At 40.7% G+C, this 10,399-nt stretch overlaps 1 protein-coding gene across 1 annotated transcript in view; it reads left to right on the top strand.

Moving 5' to 3' along the window:
• Nucleotides 1-6: 6 nt before the first annotated feature.
• The window catches only part of EZH2 (enhancer of zeste 2 polycomb repressive complex 2 subunit), a 66,480-nt gene continuing 56,087 nt past the window's right edge, over nt 7-10,399 (top strand). Inside the window, exon 1 of the mRNA XM_073899334.1 lies at nt 7-37. The gene's annotated coding sequence lies outside the window, so the exon portion shown is untranslated. The remainder of the gene's footprint in view (nt 38-10,399) is intronic.

The following is a 10,399-nucleotide window of genomic DNA, read 5'->3' as shown; positions in this document are numbered from 1 at the left end:
CGCGCGGGAGCGGCGCGGGCTGGGGCGCGGGGCGCAGGTAACGCGCCGCTGTCGGGCCGACCGGCCGGCGGGGCTCTGGAGCCCGGCGAGGGGCGGAGGCGGCGGCGGCGGCGCCGGGACATCCCCGCCGCCGCGTTGCCCGTCCGGGTGTCGCCCAGAGCCGGCACTCCCGGGCGCCGCTTTTGCAGGCGGGGTGAGAGGAAACCCCTCGGCAGGGGGCCGTGGGTCGCGGCTGACCCGCGCGCCCCCGCGGGCGGTCAGTGTCGGACCCCCAGACACCCGAGGCGGGAGCAGGGGCGGGTATCCGCGGGGGGCTCGCGGAGGGGTCCTCTCGCGTGCCCGCCCCTCCGGAGGCGCCGGGGCTGGGCTGGGGGCGCTCCGGTGCCCGGGGCGGGCTGGCCGCCCGAACCGAAGTCTCCTTTGTGTGGAGCGCCGCGGCGGGAGCGCCCGGGTGGGACGGGACGCACACAAGTTGGTGGGACCTCGCCGCCGAGTGCGCACTCAGACAAAGGACGGACTGTGTCTCGGGGGAGCTCGGCGCGAGGAAGGGGCAGTGACACCGGGCCTGACAGCAGGCGGGAGAGGGGCGTGGGGAGCCCGGGCCGCGGCCGCGGGCGCGGGTGGGCGGGCTCGGCCCCACGCCCCCTCCCCACGCGCGCGCAGGCTCGGCGGGGCCGCGGCGGCCGGGACGGCGTGCGGAGACGGGACTCCGAGTGGCCGCGCATCTGACGTTTCCCCCTCAGCGGCCGGGAACCTCGCGGCTCCAGCGGCTCGGACGAGGCAGTGCCGGGCTGCCTTCGCCTTCTCGTCCTCCTTTCTGTTAAGTTTTCGGGCAGGGTCGAGCTGTTCTCCCCCTTCTTGGGTTTGTTCGTTTGGAAGGCTTTCCGTCGAGTTCCCGCGTCATTGTGTACCCCCTTTCAACCACCAAAAAGTCTGTGCCACGGGGTTGCTTTTGGAAAATGGGAGGAATTGAGGAGCACGGTATTTTGGAAAACTTGGTGAACTCGCGCGTAGTGAGTTCCCACTTTCCAAAGAATCAAAATCTTAACAAAAATTACAAGCTGTTTTGGCCAACTTGTGTGATGCGTCTGAGAATGGCGACAGGTGCTAACGAAATCATCTGTCATTTAGTAAGCGATTACTCCCCCAAATCCCTAGGGGTTGAATGAGGATGAGATGGTAGAAATAGTTGACCAAAATAAAGTGCTTACGACAAATGTCTGTTTAGATTATATGGTTAGCTGTTGCTTATTGATTGGTCTTAATTTTCCGTGAACAATAGCTTTGGGGAGTCAGAAAAGACTGGATGCAGAAATGTTTGTTGCCTAAGAAATTGAATGTGTGCTGTCCACAGTTAAGCTAAACTTTGTTTATTACACAGGATCTGTTAAACTTAAAATTCATTTGGAAATAAAAATCTGCCTTTGGAATTTAAATAGATTTTATTAGAAGGTTTACTCTTGGTTTCGAAACTCATCAGTTTAATTGTATGGTGTTTTAAATTTACATAAAACATTGAAAAAACCTTTATAAAACTAATGGTACAGTTGAATATAATCTATACTTTTATGGTAAGTTTCAGAGTTTATTTTCCATTACTCTTCGTTCATGAGCATTGGGAACTACTTCACATTTAGGAATAAAGTGAACAAGTCTTCAAAACCTGACCAGTTTATTGATAATTTTTCTTGCAAGAAAATGAAAATGCTTAAGATATATTTTAATTTTCATAGTCTCTGAGTTGGGGATAGATGGGATTCTGGTCCTAGATAGAAGGATTCCTGTCTCTCTGGAGGTGGATTAGGGTACGTAATGTTTAAACTCTTGGAAACACTTAGCATCTTCAGTTCTGATTTGTGTGGAAAGTGAATATATTCAAAGAAAAGGAATTTAGAAACACACAGGCACTCTTCTGATTTGCGTTCTATCTGATAAAGAGCTAATGTGTATCTGCTGTCTTACGGTCTCATAAAAATGGAGACAAAGAAATCCAGTGTAAAAGTCTTTATTAGGTGTATTTTGCAGAGTGTTAGACACCGTTGAACAGACATCCCAGGTGCTGCCCTAAGGGTTTGGATTGTTAAATAACGTTTACATTTAGTTACTGATAGCTGTATATTGAAAAGTCCTGATAGTTCTTGCCCACTGTTAGGAGATGAGTTATGTAAATTTTGGCAGAAATTTGGATCTTTTAGAATAAGAAATTGTAGTTTTTCCCTTGTGGATTTTGTGATTGATAATTACTGTCCTTTGCCACAAGATTTTCTAAGAAGCCTTTTGGGGAGTTGGCTTAAAATTTTTGTTTTAATTTTTTTCTGGTTGAATTCTGAGTATATACAAGTCAGTTTTAAGTGGTGATTAAAAAAACACTTGTTGATTTAGGCAAAAAAAAAGTTCTAATACTTTTATACCACCTTTGCCTTGCATACCTATATATTAGTAATTGTATTGGCCATTTAAAAATTTTAAGCAGATTTCTCCAGGTCACAGTGAGGTTTTTCTAGAGTATCTTCCATCCCTTGAGCTGGCATGCTCAAGGAATGTGAATTAATTTCTGTTTTGGCCTAAATAGTGATTTAAGAAAGTTGATCTGCTTTTTTAAGAGCTGACAAGGGAAGTTACCCCAGTGGTCTAATGTATTCAGGGGCCAATTAGAAGTGATTTATGGATTTGCCTTGAAGGGTTTCTGTCCGTACAAAGAGGAAAACATTTTCTGTGCATTATGGAGGGTTCTGTGTACAGGTGAAATTTTTAGTTTGGAGGAGGACATGAGTGGAGATGAACAGCTCATTAAATTCAGAGAAAGGTTCACAATCAGATGATACCTTTACCTTCTAGAGGCCTGCCCTGAATTTCCAGGCACTCTTGTGTTCCACAGGACTTTGTTCATACTTTTATTATAGCATGTATCAAATTGTGTTGTAATCACTTGTTTACGCATCTGGCTCCTTCACTACACTCTTAAGTGCTTTGAGGCAGAGGCTCTGTCTTGTTTTTCTTTGTATACCTGTAGTTGCTAGAGAATTAGAGGGTCTAATAGTTGAATGAAAGATGAAAAATATAGGGAGATAATTGACAAAGGAACTTAGCAAAGCGTACAGGGTATATTAATATTTATGTTGTGAGGAACTTTGGAAGGTGTTTTTCTCCTTTGAGAGGCGATCCTAAAGAAAAACAGTCGTCAGGGTGGTTCACTTCCAAGGTTTCTCCTAGTATTATAACTAGTGAAAACTGTATATCCTTCAGGTATTCCATTGGTATTCATGTTTGGTATTCAGGCAGCTAGAGAGAAGCCTGATGAATCATCTGGATACCTTGCATATAGTATCTGCTTAATTTGATTTGATGTCAGTATTGATGGTCCTTGTCCAAAAATAAAAGGGAAAGTGTTGGGAGACAGTAGTAAATCTTTTAATTGAAAGGTGTCTAGTTAAAATTGATGAGTTCTTTATTGGAATGATTTGAAGTAGGTTTTGAAGCTAAAACTGAAGGAAGTAGTGCCAGTGTAATTATAGATCATTTATTGGGATGCTCTTCATCCTTTTAAAATATGGTAAGTGTAGATTAGCAAGTCCAGTAACATCTCAAAAGGCATAGCTGATAGGTTTCTAAGATGGTTCCATATCTTGCCACTGTACTGTGTGGTACAAAAATATGACAAACACAAAGAAAAAAGAGGCAGTAAAGCACCTATTTGCCAGATGCTTTATTCATTTGTTTGGTTTGTTTCTTATTGTGGTAATATTTACATTGATGTTTTATTTTTTTAAGATTTTATTTATTTATTTGAAAGAGAGAGAACATGAGCAGAGGGAGGGGCAGACTCCCCACCTAGAGGGAGCCTGATGCTCAGGGCTCGATCCCAGGACCCTGAGATCATGACCTGAGCCGAAGGCAGATGCATAACCGACTGAGCCACCCAGGCGCCCCAGATGCTTTATTTCTAATTATTGTTAAAACCATCCTTCAGGGGCGCCTGGGTGGCTCAGATGGTTAAGTGTCTGCCTTCGGCTCAGGTCATGATCCCAGGGTCCTGGGATCAAGTCCCGCATCGGGCTCCCTGCTCCTTGGGAGCCTGCTTCTCCCTCTGCCTCTCTCTCTCCCTCTGTCTCTGTCTCCCATGAATAAATAAATAAAATCTTTAAAAAAAAAAACAAAACCATCCTTCATCCATCAACAGATGAATGGATGAACAAAGCATGATGTACACATACAATGGAGTATTATTCAGCCATTAAAAGAATGAAATTTTGATATGTGCTATAATATGGATGAACCTTGAAAACATTATGCTAAGTGAAGTAAGCCAGACACAAAAGGAGAAAATTGTATGATTCCATTTATAGGAGATATTGAGAGTAGGCAAACTCACAGAGATAGTAGAATGGATGTTTCCAGGGGCTGAGGGGAGTGGGGAATTAGTGTTTAATGGGTACACAGAGTTTCTGTTTGGGATGATGAAAAATTCTGGGCATGGGTCGTGGTGATGGCTGAGCCACATTTTGAATGTGCTTAATGCTACTGAGTTATACCCTTAAAATTGTTACAGGGTTACATTTTATGTATATTTTACAATGAAGAAAACTTTAAGTTATATGATCACACTCTGCAAACCTTTACAGATTAAGGAAACCTTGGTCTAAAGGGTTTAAGAATTTGTCTAGGATTATCCAGCTAGGAATTTGTAATCAGGATCCAAATTTGAATTGTTTGACTCCATATTATCTATTCCTTGTTCTCTGCTGGTTGGTTGATTAATGACATGTTTGTCCCAAGAAGAGTTTATGTGACTCAGTCAGAAAGTTATATTTAAAAGTAGGTAATTTGTAGTTTTATTATGGGAGGGATGGTCTGATGCCCTAGGCAAACTAAAAGATGTCTGAAGATTTCTTTCTCAGTCAGAGCTGTAATGGTGTGTGCTCTAAGAAGGAGTACAGTTGAGTTTTAAGTGTGGTCTTTTGAGTCACTTTGCTTGGGCTCCAGTTCCTGAGCTGCCAGGTTGTACCCTGGGCAAATTATCCTTGATGCCTAAGTCCTCTATTTGTAACTTGGTGATCATAATGACCGTATTCATACCATAAGGTTCTTGAGGATTGAATGAAAATACATGTGAAACCCTTAGAACTATACCTGGCATAAATTGTTTAATGAAAGATTTTTAGTTACTGTGCCAGTATTGTTTTTCAGAATTAATATACTTTCTCATGAATGGAACTAAACACTTCTAAAGTTTAAGTATGTGCTTAGGACCTGTAAATAAAGAAAATGGTGCTACATATGCTTTATGTTAGAAATGTCTGTTGATTAAATACAAGTAATTCGTGTTCAGTTTAAAATACTGAAACAATTCAGACTTACAAAGTGAAAGCTTTTTTGATCTGTGTAATCCCATTCCCTACCCTTAACAGTTTGGTGTATATTTTTCTCAAACTTTTCAGTGTATTTATATGAATATGCATTTATACATATATTTTATAAAAATGGGATCAAGTTATTTTGTTCTAGAACAATTTTTTTAGGTCACTACAGAGACATCTTTATTAAAAAACAGCTGATACCTTTTTAGTGCTTGCTATGTCCTTGGCACCGTGCTTAGTGCTTTCATTTATTTATATAGATATTGTAATGACGAGAGATGGGGAGAGTGGGTAACAGCCAGGTAGCGGTAGAGTAAGGGTTTGGATTTGCGCACTTTGTTTTCAAAGCCATGGTCTCTCGCTCTCCGCCTGGGTTTTGTTTTGTTTAGGTAGGGCCCATGAACTGCCAGTGATTTCAGTATTTCTTAGTTGTAAAACAACAACAAAACTCCCAAAAAAGAATATGCAAGGAGACTGGTTGTAGCCTGCCAAGCCTAAAATACTTAAAGATGTGGCCCTTTATAAAAACAATTTCCTGCTCCCAGCTCTGAGCTATTAGGCTGTTTTGTTAAGTAGAATACATAGTATTTCAGTTCATGAATGTGTCATCACACTGTAAACCAACTCTCTGTGATGGACATTGGGTTCTCAAAAGAATAGAGTATCCTTACATATCTTTGAACGGTTGTGGGACAACTTTCCATAAGGAGACATCGCTGTTTGAAGATTATGCACATTTCAAGTTTTAATAGACATCGTCAAATTGCTTTCTAGAAAGGTATCAATTCTTCAGTTTAAAAATCAACTTTATTGAAATATAACTTATATACAGTAGGATGCACACATTTGAAGAGTTTGGTCTGAAGAGTTTTGCCAAATGTATACATTGGTGTCCCCACCACCTCGGTCAAGGTGTAACATCGCTGTCCTCAGAGTTCTTTTATGCTCTTTACAGTCATTCCCTCTCTACTGCTGATCAGATTGTTTTTGTTCGAGAATGTCCTATAAATGGAATTACACAGTATATACTCTTCCGTGACTGGCTTCTTTCACCCAGTGTCTTTTTGAGATTTATCTGTGTTGCTTGTTTCAGTAATCTCTTCTTATTTCTGAGTAGTATTTCATTGTATGAATATACTATTTTTTTATTCATTTACCTGTTGATGGACACATGGGCTGTTTCCAGTTTTTGGCTATTAATAAAGCTGTTATGCGCCTTTGTCTAAGTCTTTTGTGGACATATCTTTTAATTTCTCTTGGGTGGGTAAATACCTTGTAGTTGGATTGCTGGGTCATAGAGTACATGATGATTGAACTTTACAAGAAACTGCCAGACTGTTTTCTCTCGTCCTTGTGCCATTTCAGTTCCTGCTCGGCAGGAGTTAGTTTCTCCCATCTCCTCTCACAGTTGGTGCTGCCAGGCTTTTAAGTTTGGGCCGGCTCATGAGTGTTTAGCATCTCATTTTGGTTTAAATTCGTATTTCCCAGGTGATCAGTGATGTTGAATATCTTTTCATGTGCTTCATTGGCCATTTGTATACATTTTTTCGATCAAACCCTTTATCCATTTAAAAAATTGTTTTTTTTGTCTAAATCAGTTGTGAGAAGTCTTTGTTCTTGGTACACATTCTCTGTCATATATATTGCATATGTTTTCTCCTTTTTCCTGCTTTAATTTTGTGTATTAATGACTGTATAGGTCAAGTTAAGTAATGTTAAGGTGGGAGGGACAGTTGCTTAAATTCAGTTAAATTGTGTGAAAATGAATTTATTAATCCACGAGCCATTTAGTTTCTTAGTATAACAAAGTGTCATGTGTTTACAGAAGCATGGAAGTGAAAAAGATAGTATGCATACAAATAGTATTAGGTGTGTGGCCTGGGAATTTTTATTTTATTTTATTATTATTTTTAAAGATTTTATTTATTTGAGAGAGAGAGTGAGAGAGAGCATGAGAGGGAAGAGGGTCAGAGGGAGAAGCAGACTCCCCATTGAGCAGGGAGCCCGATGTGGGACTTGATCCTGGGACTCCAGGATCATGACCTGAGCTGAAGGCAGTCGCTTAACCAACTGAGCCACTCAGGTGCCCTGATTTTTTTTAATTTAAAGTTTTTATTAAGTTTTTTGGGAATTTATTTTTGTTTTTTTTAAGATTTTATTTATTTATTTGAGAGAGAGAGAATGAGAGATAGAGAGCACGAGAGGGAAGAGGGTCAGAGGGAGAAGCAGAGGGAGAGAGCATGACTGGGGGGAGGGGCAGAAGAAGGGGGTAAGTAGACTCCCCGCTGAGCACCTCCCCCCAGCAGGGAGCCCGATGTGGGACTCGATCCCAGGACCCCATGATCATGACCTGAGCCTAAGGCAGATGCTTAACTGACTGAGCCACCCAGGCACCCCTGTTTTTTTTTTTGGAATTTTTAAATTAAGCTGTTTTCAAAGTAATAATATTAGTAATTCTTTAAATTTTCAGTTTTGGGTAATTCAGACCTTTTCATTTATTAGAGTTAAAGGATAAGTGAGAATATTAAAAGTAATCACAAGTAACCTTGATCTTAGAATCTGGTATATAAAAGTGGTGAGATTGCAAGCTTGGTCTACCTATTTTGACAGTTAGGTAAATTTTTTTTTTATACAAACAGATGGTTTTTAAGAGGTTATGTACTTGATTTCTTCATCCTGTTATTTTATTTCTGCATTTTTGGTTCTTTTGCTTAGTACCCAATTTATCCTCACAATAATTTTTGGTTTTTCTTCATTATACAAGTAATACATGACTCTTCCTCCTCCTTAAGGCGGTGGAGAAAGCAAGCCTCTGGGTTTCTGTTGGGTGTGAGACACCTCGCCTGTGATCATGCTGTTGCCCAACTCAGTCTTCTCTGGCTGTCAGTTCAAGAAACTCGTGAAGCCAGGCCGTCTACAGAGAACTCTCCTAATTAGTCTGATCTCTGTTCGTTTTCTTATACCTTTCCCCTATTGAACTCGATTGGTCTTTTTACCAGTTTCCAGGAAGTTTCACATGGAAAGTCTGTGTTCCGTTCTCTTTCTGGAGTGTCTTCCCTACCACTTTAGCATCTCAAGATACTGTTTAGCGTGTTTGGCTCAAAACACCCTTGCCCTCTCCCAGCCCAACTAGACCCCTTATCTCCTGCATAGAAAGAAATACCTCAACACATCTGTTGTGTTTTCCTCTCCCCTTCATTTTAAGCTTTATTTTACTTATCTACATGGTGAAGGTAGAAAAGGGTTTTGTACACAATGGATAGAAATAAAATTCTTGTGAAGTGGATTTAGGACCACAACCGTGAAAACTTGGGAGATCGCTTTTTTTAGGAACAACTCAATACAGAATTATTTAAATAGCACCCCTGCCCCTAAAGCGGAGCCTTCGAGGTTCTATCCAAGTGAGTTTTGCATGGCTCTACTGTGTATCACCCAGTGAGCTTTGCTACCTCTTGTCAGGTACTATTGTAAAATTTTAATTTATGCCCCTCATATACTGTTGGCTAAGGTCAAAAAGGTTGAGAAACTGTGGAAAAAAAGTGAGGAGTGTAAAATAGTAATTATGCAAATTTATCTCAAGATGATCTTTATCCCTCACTTGCATTCATGTGAGCTAAATTCATATATCAAAATGTCTATTAAGTTTTAAAATCGTGTCAGAAGGACAAAACATCATGTCTCTTTTGTCTGTTTTAGTGCCTTGGTTTTTGATACTAAAGACCATCTCAGAAGTGCTTTGTAAGCAAACCCCCCAAATTTAAGAAATTAGATGATTTTTCTTTAAACAATTGAAAGTTTCAACCATTAAAGGAGCTTTGTATGTTTTCAGTGCCAAAGCCTAATAGTGAAATGTCATTGTATTTTATTTGTAGATGCATGAGTGCCTACCCTGTGCCTGCAAATAATAGAACTGACGATTCTTTATTGAGAAACCTGCCCTGTGCTTAATAAACATGGAGTCTCTAAACAAAACATTTTATTTTTGAAATGTAGAAAATACATGCATATTAATTATTTAAAAATAAGCACCATATATTATTTGCTAAATGGGAAAAATATCTGTCTTGTGAATATTTTGAAGATTCTATTGAGATGAACTTTAATTTTTTTTTTACCATTATACTGATCTATCATATTATTAGATGGAAAAAGCTGCAATGTGAGTATCCTTATTTATAAAATATTGATCTGAAATGATTCCCTATTCAAATTCTTTAATAGTACAAACAAAATTTGCAAAATTGTTACCAAAAAAAAAAAAAAACCCCTGGTGGGTACTATGAGATGTTACCATGCGAAGTGTTTTTGGGTCAGAAAAGGTTGGGAAATGCCCTTCTAGAGTAATCAACAAGGACTTTCAAATGGTAGAAATGTTGCTTGAACAGGCTAGGAAGGAAATGAGTTGCTGTCCTACTTTGGCCTGTAAGTAATTTTGCCTTTGGAGGATATTTGCCTGAAATAGAGTGCTCAAGTTAGGCGCTAAAGAAGATACTCTTTTTTTAAATTTTTAAAAAATATTTATTTATTTGACAGAGAGAGACATAGCGAGAGAGGGGAGCACAAGCAGGGGGAGTGGGAGAGGGAGAAGCAGGCTTCCTGCTGAGCAGGGAGCCGGATGCGGGGCTCCATCCCAGGACCCTGGGACGCTTAACGACTGAGCCACCCAGGCCCCCCCTAAAGAAGATATTCTTAAAGGGTACCTTCCACTGGCAGCTGGGTATCTTGCAAAGAGCCTAGGCTCTAGGCTAAACTCTGCCACTAAACTAATTGTATTTCCATAGCAAGTAGCTTTTGTGGATTTCATCTTCATTGCAAAATGAATGAGATGAATAAGTACACAACTTGTGATTATTGAGGATTTACCATGTGCCTTCAAAGAGATCTCTGTTTTGCAGATAAAGAAATAGGAACTTGATGAAGGTAAGTAACTTCCCTAGGTTCACACAGCCAGTAGGACCCAAGTCCCTTAGAGGCTTTTGCTGCCTCTAGGGTCCTTTTTAGCTCAAATACTGGGATTCAGGGTGCTTGGTTTCTGTTACCCA

Source organism: Callorhinus ursinus, unplaced genomic scaffold, assembly GCF_003265705.2.
Source record: "Callorhinus ursinus isolate GAN/ISIS: 27379988/994484 unplaced genomic scaffold, GSC_fseal_2.0 scaffold12, whole genome shotgun sequence".
Taxonomy (NCBI): Eukaryota; Metazoa; Chordata; class Mammalia; order Carnivora; family Otariidae; genus Callorhinus; species Callorhinus ursinus.
Note: the sequence above shows the minus strand (reverse complement) of the source record. Positions and strands in the feature narration are given on the sequence as shown.